Raw genomic sequence first — 10382 nt, forward strand, 5'->3', positions numbered from 1 at the left:
GAGCGCCCTTGGTCAGCCCTGCCGCCGCCATCCAAGCCTTCTGCCCTGCCGCCGCCACCGAAGCGCTTTGCCCTGCCGACGCCACCTGAGCAGTCCGAGCATGCTGCCGTCCCTGAGCACCCCGAGGCCGTTGCCGTCCCAGAGCTGCCCGCTCTTCCCGATATGGCCACGGAACACCCTCGATCGGTCCTGCCGCCGCTGCCCAGATCTTCTGCCCTGCCGCCACCATCCAGGCCTTATGTTCTGCCGCTACTGCCCAGGCCGTCTGAACCGCTGAAATCCGTTTGGTCAGTTCCTCCAGCACCACCCTGGCAAACAGCTAGGACTCCAGACCTGCCAGTGCCCGCCTGGTTGGATCCTCCAGCACCGCCCTGGCAAACAGCCAGGACTCCAGACCTGCCAGTGCCCGCCTGGTTGGTTCCTCCAGCACCGCCCTGGCAAACAGCTAGGACTCCAGACCTGCCAGTGCCCGCCTGGTTGGTTCCTCCAGCACCGCCCTGGCTTTCTGGGGGAGCACGCTGGATCTGGCCCGCCATCCCTTCCCCTGATCCTCCTCCTATCCACCTCCCTCCTGAGTTTTGGTTTTGTTAAGTGGAGCGTCTGGTATCCGCTCCGTAGGGAGGGGGTAATGTCACGATCTCCAGTCGGAGTACCCTGGTTGGCCACCAGAGGGCACTCCAGCACGGACTACGTCACCAGTTTTACTTAATTTCCCATAAATCACCCCTTGGACTTATTAGCCTCATGTCATTGCACTCAGGTGTTTTGTGTTTGCTCATTAGTTCTGTCTATTTAGTCTCAGTGTTTTTTGCCTTTGTTGTGGTTCGTTGTTTTCTGTTTTATGCACTTTGTTTCTGGTTTCTCTTTTTGTGGACTGTTTTTGCCTTGGACTTACTTCATTAAACTGCACGTGGATCTTATCATTTCGTGTCTGTGCATTCCGTGACAGTGTTTGATTAGGGTTGGCACTAAACTCTGAAGCACAGTGAGCCTGCAAGAAAAGGATTAAATAAGGGTGTAAAACTCTCTCTCTCTCTCTCTCTACACACACACGCACACAGACTGGTGTGAGGAGTGAGGAGGAGGGAAGGGTACAGAGAGAGAGAGAGTTTACGTCTGCGTGTGTGTGTGTGTGTTGTCCAGTTGTCCAGCTTAATGAGAACAATATGTGTACTGAGTTTGGCGACTGTAGTTTAAACTATCCCCTCACTTTTGTCAAAAGATGACGCTGTAGAGGCCCTCCTCCCCACCCGTTTGTACGGTTTTGCCCTTTGCCCACTGGTTGACATCTCTGATGTTTGTATTGAGTCTCATGCAATTTGAAGCATGCTAAGCGTCTCAAAAGCATCCAAAACGAAAATGTAAGTTTGATGCGTTGCCATGGCAACAGTGTTTGAGATATCACAATTCTTTTCACAGGTCTATATCTGCTGTGTATTGACATAGTGTAATGTGAAGACCTGTGAAGTTTGAAACAAAACGGGTAAAAAAAAGAGGGTGATCTCAAAGCATTTTGAAAGTGACACACTTCCTGCTGCCAATTGGTGGCGCAATAACTTTGACTCACAATAGTCACATCCATGTGATCACCATCCTATAACGAACACACAGGTGAAGTTTCATAAAAAGCAATCAATGTATGCAGACGTTATAACACATTTCCTGTTTCCCTTTTCTCGCCATAAATGTGTTGCCTCGCCACGGCCAAACCATTCAAGATATCAAAAATTCACTCACAATTTAGCATCCTTGATGTCTTGTCATCAAGCTGACCTAGTTTGGTGGTGATCAGATTAATCATCTAGGAGGAGTATATCAAATTCCAGAGCATGCGTTTTCCAAACAACCCAAAATAGCCAACTTCCTGTTGAGGTGACGTATAATTAGAGCATTAAACTTGTTAGGCCTGATGAGGTCTATATGTGTATCGAGTTTCATACAAATAAGTGCAAGCGTGTTTGATATATGGACCAAGATTTTAGACACCATTCAGGGGGGATTCAATGTCTGAATAGTCAAAAAAAAAAATTTCCTAAGGAAAACAATAGGGCCTTCAGCCATAATAATAAATGAGGAGGTTGTTAAAAAAGTGCACGCTCAAGATGTGTTATTAATCGTTGGCAATCAATTCACATGGACAATTCAAAAACATGCAGACACTATCACTGCCAGTCAAAAAGAAGAAATGGGTTGAGAGGTGTGGTCTTAAGAGTGGCTACCAGGAAGGAACTGCTCTAAAACTGTATCGAAGAGGTAAGTTTTTTTAGTCATATTTAAAAAAGGCAGCTCCATTTATTGATCACAGCTCTATTTTAGGTCTCTTTATGTCTCTGTTCTGTGTTGTAACCATAGACTGTAAAAAAATATGGACGTAGCGTCCGTGACGTCACCCATAGAGTTCTGAACAGCAGTTTTGACGCGTAAATGAGGCCGCGGCCATCTTAGCTGCGCGTCACCGCACGTCACTCCCGGATAACTGAAAATGGGCAAAGAGGCGGGGAGGTGGTTTGAGCTGATATGACTGGTTGCTGAAACCACGCCCGCCTAGCTCGACGTGACCATGTTAGCAGCAAAGGAGCTATCTATCTTAGATACGATCTAAAATATTAATGAAGATAAGTTTTATCATCAGAACGTTCTAAAGGTTTACTGTCAATCTACGGTGTTTCTTTAAGATATAACGTTAGATGCTCCAGCACCAGTAGTGTTGGGTGTGCAAATAACAACATGGAAAATCAAATGGGACTTGAGAGATGAGATGAATCCAGTCTGTGGCACTTGGGTAAAATATGAGTGTCCATTGCAAAACAAAAAAACATTTCACATTTCTTCTGAATGATCTGCTCTCTGTCATCGTTCTTTAAGAAAGGATGCAATCTGAGCAGCGTTTATGTTGTAAAACTGTATACGATCGTATCTAACAAACAAATGAGCCCATGTCCAAAGTATATTTTTTTCAAAATAGTGCAGCAGTTTTAGTTATAATATCCAAGCAGTGCTGTCGGATTTTTATATCCTCCCGCCATTGTCATTGTAGTAAATCTCACAATCAAAACTTTCAGCCAATGCCACGATCCAACAACGTGTGTTCTGTGTCTCTTCCCCATGCATGCACATCTACACAGACACACATCAGTCTCGAATATTATGCAGCAAGCCATATTTTATAATTGTATAAAATAATCGAGAAAAAAAGCACAAAAACGGCTGAGATGCCAAATTCAGCGGCAGCTGAGGTAACATGACGGCTCACAGACAGCAGCGCAATCTACCTGTCACTCAAGTGACCACGCCCTTAATTATGCAGAACTTTAAGGCTTAATATAATTTAAATGGATAAGTTATAAAAAAATTCACCCCCCTCAGAGTTGTCATGAAGGGCAAAAATAGCAGTATAGACAAAAACCACAATTTGAACCAACTTGTAAACATGTTTTTTTCTGCTATAAACTTGGCCAATTTAACATGGGACTCAATGAGATTCTGCTCTCTTTTGGAGCCTGTCCCTAGCGGCCAGTCGTTGAATCGCAGTTTAAGTTACTTCCGTATTGGCTTCACGAGAGAAAGGGGGAGGTTGCCGCTTGGTTGTAACCCTATGTGTCTCGTGTCACGAGATCTTGCGAGACTAAACTGTGACGAGATTTCTCGTCGAGGCGAAAAGTAGTCTCGTGATGTTGCCATAACAGAGTGTTAGGATGATTAGTAAAGAATATGCCACCGCTACGTTTACATTACGCCTCCACTATCGTTTTGCTTTGTATTTAACAAAAAACATTTAATTCAGTTGGATACCGGTCGCCGCCGCTCCACATTTACAGAGTACGCGCGATCGTGAAAGTGAAAGTAAACGTGAGCGCGCATTCAAACGTGATTTAAATACCTCGCATTTGAAAGCGGCTCCCTGATGAATACAGATATCTCTCAATATGAAAGCTATTTTAGGCTGGGCAGTGTAGTTGTAACCATCTCTTAGCTCTGTATTAAAGAAAAATTGGTCTTATTTGCACTTTGAATATTGACAGAGTGCGATTATGGTTGCACTTATTGTACAGTGTTACCATAAAAATGAATAACAGTTTTCTCTTAATCTTATTAAGCACAAACAGTAAGATTTCATTTGTTAACATTAGTTAATGCACTGTGAACTATCATGAACTAACAATGAATGACTATTTTTATCAACTAACATAAAGATTAATAAATACTGTAGCAAATATATTGCTCATTGTTAGTTGATGTTGGTTAATATTAATATTAATAAATGAGACCTTATTGTAAAGTGTTAATATTTTCATTTATACTGTTTTTATTTCTATGATCAGTTTGTGGAAAGGAGTTCAGTCAGGAGGTCAAAAGTTGTAGAAGCTCATAAATCATGTACAGTAAAGTCTGAAGAGACTGAAATCATACAGAAGTGAAGTCAGTCAGTTGAGTTTGTGGCAAAACCTTTTACAGTGCTTGAATATTGTCTTTTACTGCATATGATAATTCATACTCAGAAAGTAGAACTGAAATGACATTGATTACAAGATGATTAGTTAAAACATTTCAAATACACCTGCAGGATATTTTTTCTAGTCACGTATTTCGCCATATTGTCTCGTCTCGTGAACTCAATCTCGAGTCTCGTCTCGTCTCGTCTCGTCTCGTGAGATACCTGTCTCGTCACACCCCTAATATATATATATATATATATATATATATATATATATATATATATATATATATATCAGGGCCGGCGCATGCCTATAGGCGAACTACCCCAGCTAACCAAAATACGTGACTGTTACGTAACTGCAACTTAATTTGGTGACCAAACTTTCGTAACTAGTTACGTCGTGGCAACCGGAAAAGTGAAAGGTGCCTATACGTCGCCACAACGTAACTTTGTGACGTTGCCAGTTAGTAACTGCGACGTCGTGGCAACGTTGTGTATCAATGGTTGTGTGTTGGTCATCAGTTGGTAATTCTTATATTTATTTATTTTTCTATGGGCGGACATGCAGTAGTTTAACCTAATTTATGTCCTCATTTGCCCAAACTAATGTAAAGGCTATTCCAACAGCTGTGAAGGATGAATGCAGACTCGAAATGAATTCAATTCATTTATTTTGAAAAACACACAGAACATGAACAAAACTCCAAATAAAAATAATAAAATACACTCAAACTATAAATAAAAACATATAGCCTACAGCGAAACATAAAATAAAAGCATTCAAGACGTTTTGCACTCAGTATTATTAAAAACATGCTAGCGTAACATTTTGCTAACATGTATTTCAGACGATCAAGGAAAGATACCATATAATCACAGAGGTAAAAATATTAACAAAAGTACTTAAAGTAGACTGTAGGTAATGTTACTTAACCAATCTGACGCAGTTGTTGAACTTTATTGCTATAAAACTGTCGAGAAACACGGAGAAACGTCGACGCTGTCCTCTCCAGCAGCTTGAATGTTTTCCTGGTTGCCATGGCAACTCTAACGCCACCTGCACTAACTTAAACATAACAATAAAAAAAGGTTTTGCGTCTTTCCAAAGTTAACTTTATACATTTTTATAAAAGCCATTTATTCGTTGTCACCTCGGAAAAATAAATTCTTCTCTCAGAAAAATTAACTTGACACTCTTATCAACATACTGTGGGCGCGCGCGCACTTCATTTGTGGAGGCGCTTGCTGTATGTCACGTCACTATATATAAAAAGCAGTCATCCGTTACTGATTTGGTGAAAAGAAATTTTTTTTTCTTAAGGGACATTTCAGTCTTGTGTCTGACGTTTAATTACACGTTTTATATTGCAAATTCTGGTAATAATAACATATAAAGAATGTGTAAATGATGGTAATGAAATTACGACATTGCTGTTACGTTACCAGTAAGTCATGGAATGACCATTATATTACGAATAGAGGACGTATCTGGAACGTCCTTGGTAATCTTATAACGTTAGGAGAACGTACTGACGACGTTGTGATATGGTAATTTGATGGTAATATTATTACGGGCATACAACGTTGTAGTTACGTTACTAGTAAGTCATGGAATTACCAATATATTACGAATAGAGGACGTATCTGGAACGTTCTTGGTAGCCTAATCTTATAACATTAGGAGAACGTACTGACGACGTTGTGAGATGGTAATCTGAAGGTAATGAAATTACTGGCATGCGACGTCGTAGTTACGTTGTCAGTTAGTAAGTCATGACGTTACCAAAAATTACGAATACATTACGTAACTGTTACGTCGTGTGTTAGCTGGGACGCAGCCACCTAGGGCGGCAGCACAATGAGGGTGGCAAAAAGGAGAGGGATTTAATTTTTAATTTAATTAATCAATTTATTTTTGGGGCATTCGTTTGGAATTATTTCACTTATATCAAAAAGTTATCACCCGATTAGTTATTCTAAATCTAAATGATCTTTCCCTCATTCTACTGACTACCAAACCCCGCCCCAACCTAGAGCAGCATACCTATCACTGAACATAAAAACTGGCGTTTTGAGCGGTCAGTGGACTCACAAATTCTCTCATAAAAACAAAGAAATTTAGACATTATGTAAATAGGAGATTCAATGTGTGACAGCTTCATTTATTATAACAGAACTTTGTGAGATATGACAACTTTTTAGTGATTACAGAGGGAGCACTCTTTGCGCGCCTTCTGCCATGCTCCCTTACTGTAGGCCTATTTTCTATTAAAATTAACAGTGGTTTGTGAACGTAGTGAACAAACGTCCCTGTTTTCCGGGGACAGTCCCGATTTTTTGTGCTCCGTCCCCGACTGGAGCTGTCCCTGGAAATGTCTCCATGACTAATAGTTTTTTCTTAGTTAGGCCTGGTTAATAGTATAATATTTTTTTGGTGAATTGTATTAAAACAGAACAAAAATCCTAATAAAATTCAATCATAATAATTATTAATGTAGCCTAATGATATAGGGAACCTGCAACAATTAAAAAATAAAAACATTAAAAAATGTATTGTCCTCGTCTTTTATTAATAGATAATAACAAATGAGATTTCGGTGAGATTTTCGCCTATGTTTGTGAGAGAAAGCGGAGCAGTCACGTTGCCCACCTTTGTGTGCACAATATTTATAAATGTAATATATTTATAATAAACTCTATTCATAATGGAGAGCTGTGCAAGCGCAAGTTACGGGATTTTGGGCATGAGAACCGCTTGCACACCGTCACTTCACAATTATCTAGAACTACCACCAATTTGCGGCTTTCGTGTGTTTTATTGAAAACGAACTAGAGACTTGTGCTTTGCGCGTCCTGTAAACTCTTGATGTCAAAGTAGGCTACTGCCGGCCCAATTTATCAGCGGCCCACCACAAATTCTCCTGAATCTTCCAGGAGATATTCTTACTATTATATAACATAAGTGTTTGCATTTGTAGTTAGTGGTTACGTGTTGATTATTTTTTTACATTGCAGAATGAAAAAAAGAAAAGAAATCAGAAAACATACTTGTACATTCTTTTATATTAGTGCAAGTTATTAATAAATCAATAAACAAAACCTTCATTCTTTCACATGCACCTCAAAGATCGAGTTTAATTGCGAGTGTAAAGTGGGGGCGGCATGACGGTGTTTTGCCTAGAGCGGCAGTTGAGCTTGCGCCGGCCCTGATATATATATATATATATATATATATATATATATATATATATATATATATATATATATATATACACAGATATGCATTCATACTGTTTTAAATAGACACAGATGTCTATTAAAAGCATGCTTCCTTTACACATTCAAATCAAATGTACTTGGTACGCCAACCTCAAGGGTAAAATGAATGAGCCTGCTGGACTGCTTGTACTGCTTGTTGATACTAGCCCCCAAATGGTAGAAGTCAAGTTTAAAATTCCAATGCTTCTGCACACACACACACACACACACACACACACACACACACACACACACACACACACACACACACATACATATATCTGTCAATCTGGTAAGAAAAATAATCTTGTTTTCCATTTGAATAAGATTATTTTTCTTACCCCATTGGCAGATGTTGCTTGTTTTAAGAAAAAAAAGGAAAAAAAAACGCACTTGATTTTTTCTTTCTTTCAGAAAACAAGATACTTAATATCTAGTAAATGCTTCTTGATTTAAGAATTTTTAGATATCTGGAGCTGTATTCACAAAACATTTTATCTTACCAGTAAGAGTTCTCCTAAATGCTAAATGCTAAAAGTTCTTAGCTAAGAGTTTTCTCTTAAAACCTATTCACAAAGCTGCTGAGACAAACTTTTACCAAGGAATAGAAAGAAGTCTTAAAGGGGTCATGAACTGTGTTGTTTTATTGTTTTAGAATGTTTCCTGGGGTGCACTTAAAATGTTAGTATGCTTTTTACATCCAAAATTGTCACAATTTATAAATAAAAGGCATTTTTCCTACCCTGATTTTAGCCCTCTGGTTTGAATGCTCTGTTTAAGGGGCGTGTCTGCTGTGAGACTTCAGTGTAAACGTCCACTACTGTGATTGGCTGACATCTTTCCATTTGAAATAGCCAAGTATTACTCTCTCTCTTTTAGTGCATTTTTACTATTACAGCTCTAAAAAAACTAATCGTGAAAAGTGCTGCATTACATTTAGATCTATGGCATTATATTTAGATTGTGGCATTAAAGGTTGCAGAGATGAACACTGTGTAGCTGATCACATATGTTGAGCACATGAAAGCAGTTATCTCGTCATTGCAACTCAATTTCTGTACACTAACAAATGCTTTCATCTTCACTAACAGTGCAAACGCAATATAATTAAGAGATTTGTTGAATAAAACAGGAGTTCCCTTTCAGTCGGTCATGTTCGACGTACATCAGTAGTGACTGAGAAAAAGGGATCTCGCTAGAGAGCCCTGTCAGCTTCGAGTAAACTAAAACAAGCCAATGAAATTGGTGTGCGATAATTGCAGAATGCGCACCGCCTCCGTCAGGTGGTATAAATAGGAAGCAGATGCAATCGCACTCTGTCTCTCGCTTCAGAGCCAACCATAGTGTTCCTCTAAGCTGTTGACTGAGGGTGAAACTCTTAAAGCCAAGAGAGATTGTTCAGCGGTCTTGTGTTGGTGTGAGGGCACTTTACAGCGAGGTCGCGAGCTGCAGAGGAGCCTGAGTTTGTGATCTCTCAACTGCTGTTTTGGGCATCGTGTGTAGGCAGGGTGATCTGAGGATCACGGTCAGGGCTTCCCCGCCGAGCGCCGCTCCGTGGGCCCCTGCCCCCTCTACAACACTGCAGCCGGTGGTGCTGCCGTTGGGTCCCGCTGGTCCCTCTATGGAGTGGGCCCAGACAGCAAGCAGGCCCAGACAGCGTGCCTCACCGAGGAGTGTTGATCTGCCTGAGTACGCTCAAGCGCAGGACAGCGGCCCCACTGAAACTCTTTCAGAGGCTCCTGGGGCATATGGAATCCACAGCCGCAGTCACGCCACTCGGATTGCTTCATATGAGGCCGCTTCAACACTGGTTTCACAGCCAGGTCCCGAGATGGGCGTGGCAGCGCGGTATGTTCCGTGTCCCCGTGACACTGAACTGCCATCGCACTCTCACCAAGTGGTCAGACCATTCATTCCTGCTGGCTGGAGTTCCCCTTGAACAAGTGTCTAGGCATGCTGTGGTCCACACAAATGCTTCTGCCACAGGGTGGGGTGCCACGTACAATGGGCATGCAGTGTCAGGTCTGTTGACGGGGCCTCAACTGCAGTGGCATTTCAATTGCCTACGAGTTGCTAGCAGTACGTCTTGCACTGAGCTGTTTCAAGGAGTTGTTGACAGACAAGCACGTACTGGTCCGCTCGCATACATCAATACATCAGGGTGGTCTACACTCCTGCCGCATGTCGCAACTCGCCCGCCATCTCTTGCTATGGAGTCAGAAGCATCTGAGGTCGCTTCAAGCCATTCATGTCCCAGGCATGCTCAACCGTGCAGCCGACGAGCTCTCACGGCAGCCTCTGCTTCCGGGTGAATGGAGACTCCATCCCAGGCGGTCCAGCTGATTTGGCAGCACTTCGGGGCTGCACAGATAGATCTGTTTGCTTCCCCGGACACTGCACACTGCCTTTTGTCCGAGGGCACGCTCGGCATGGATGCTCTAGCACACAGCTGTCCCCGGGGCCTACGCAAATATGCATTTCCCCCAGTGAGCCTTCTCGCATAGTTCCTGTGTAAAGTCAGGGAGGACGAGGAGCAGGTCTTGCTAGTGGCTCCGTATTGGCCCACTAGGACCTGGTTTTCGGATCTGACGCTCCTCGCAACAGCGCCTCCTTGGCCCATTCCTCTGAGGAAGGACCATCTGACTCAGACCCGCGTCCCGACCTGTGGAAACTCCAAGTGTGGTCC

Source organism: Megalobrama amblycephala, linkage group LG14 (assembly GCF_018812025.1).
Source record: "Megalobrama amblycephala isolate DHTTF-2021 linkage group LG14, ASM1881202v1, whole genome shotgun sequence".
In the NCBI taxonomy this organism is placed as follows: Eukaryota; Metazoa; Chordata; class Actinopteri; order Cypriniformes; family Xenocyprididae; genus Megalobrama; species Megalobrama amblycephala.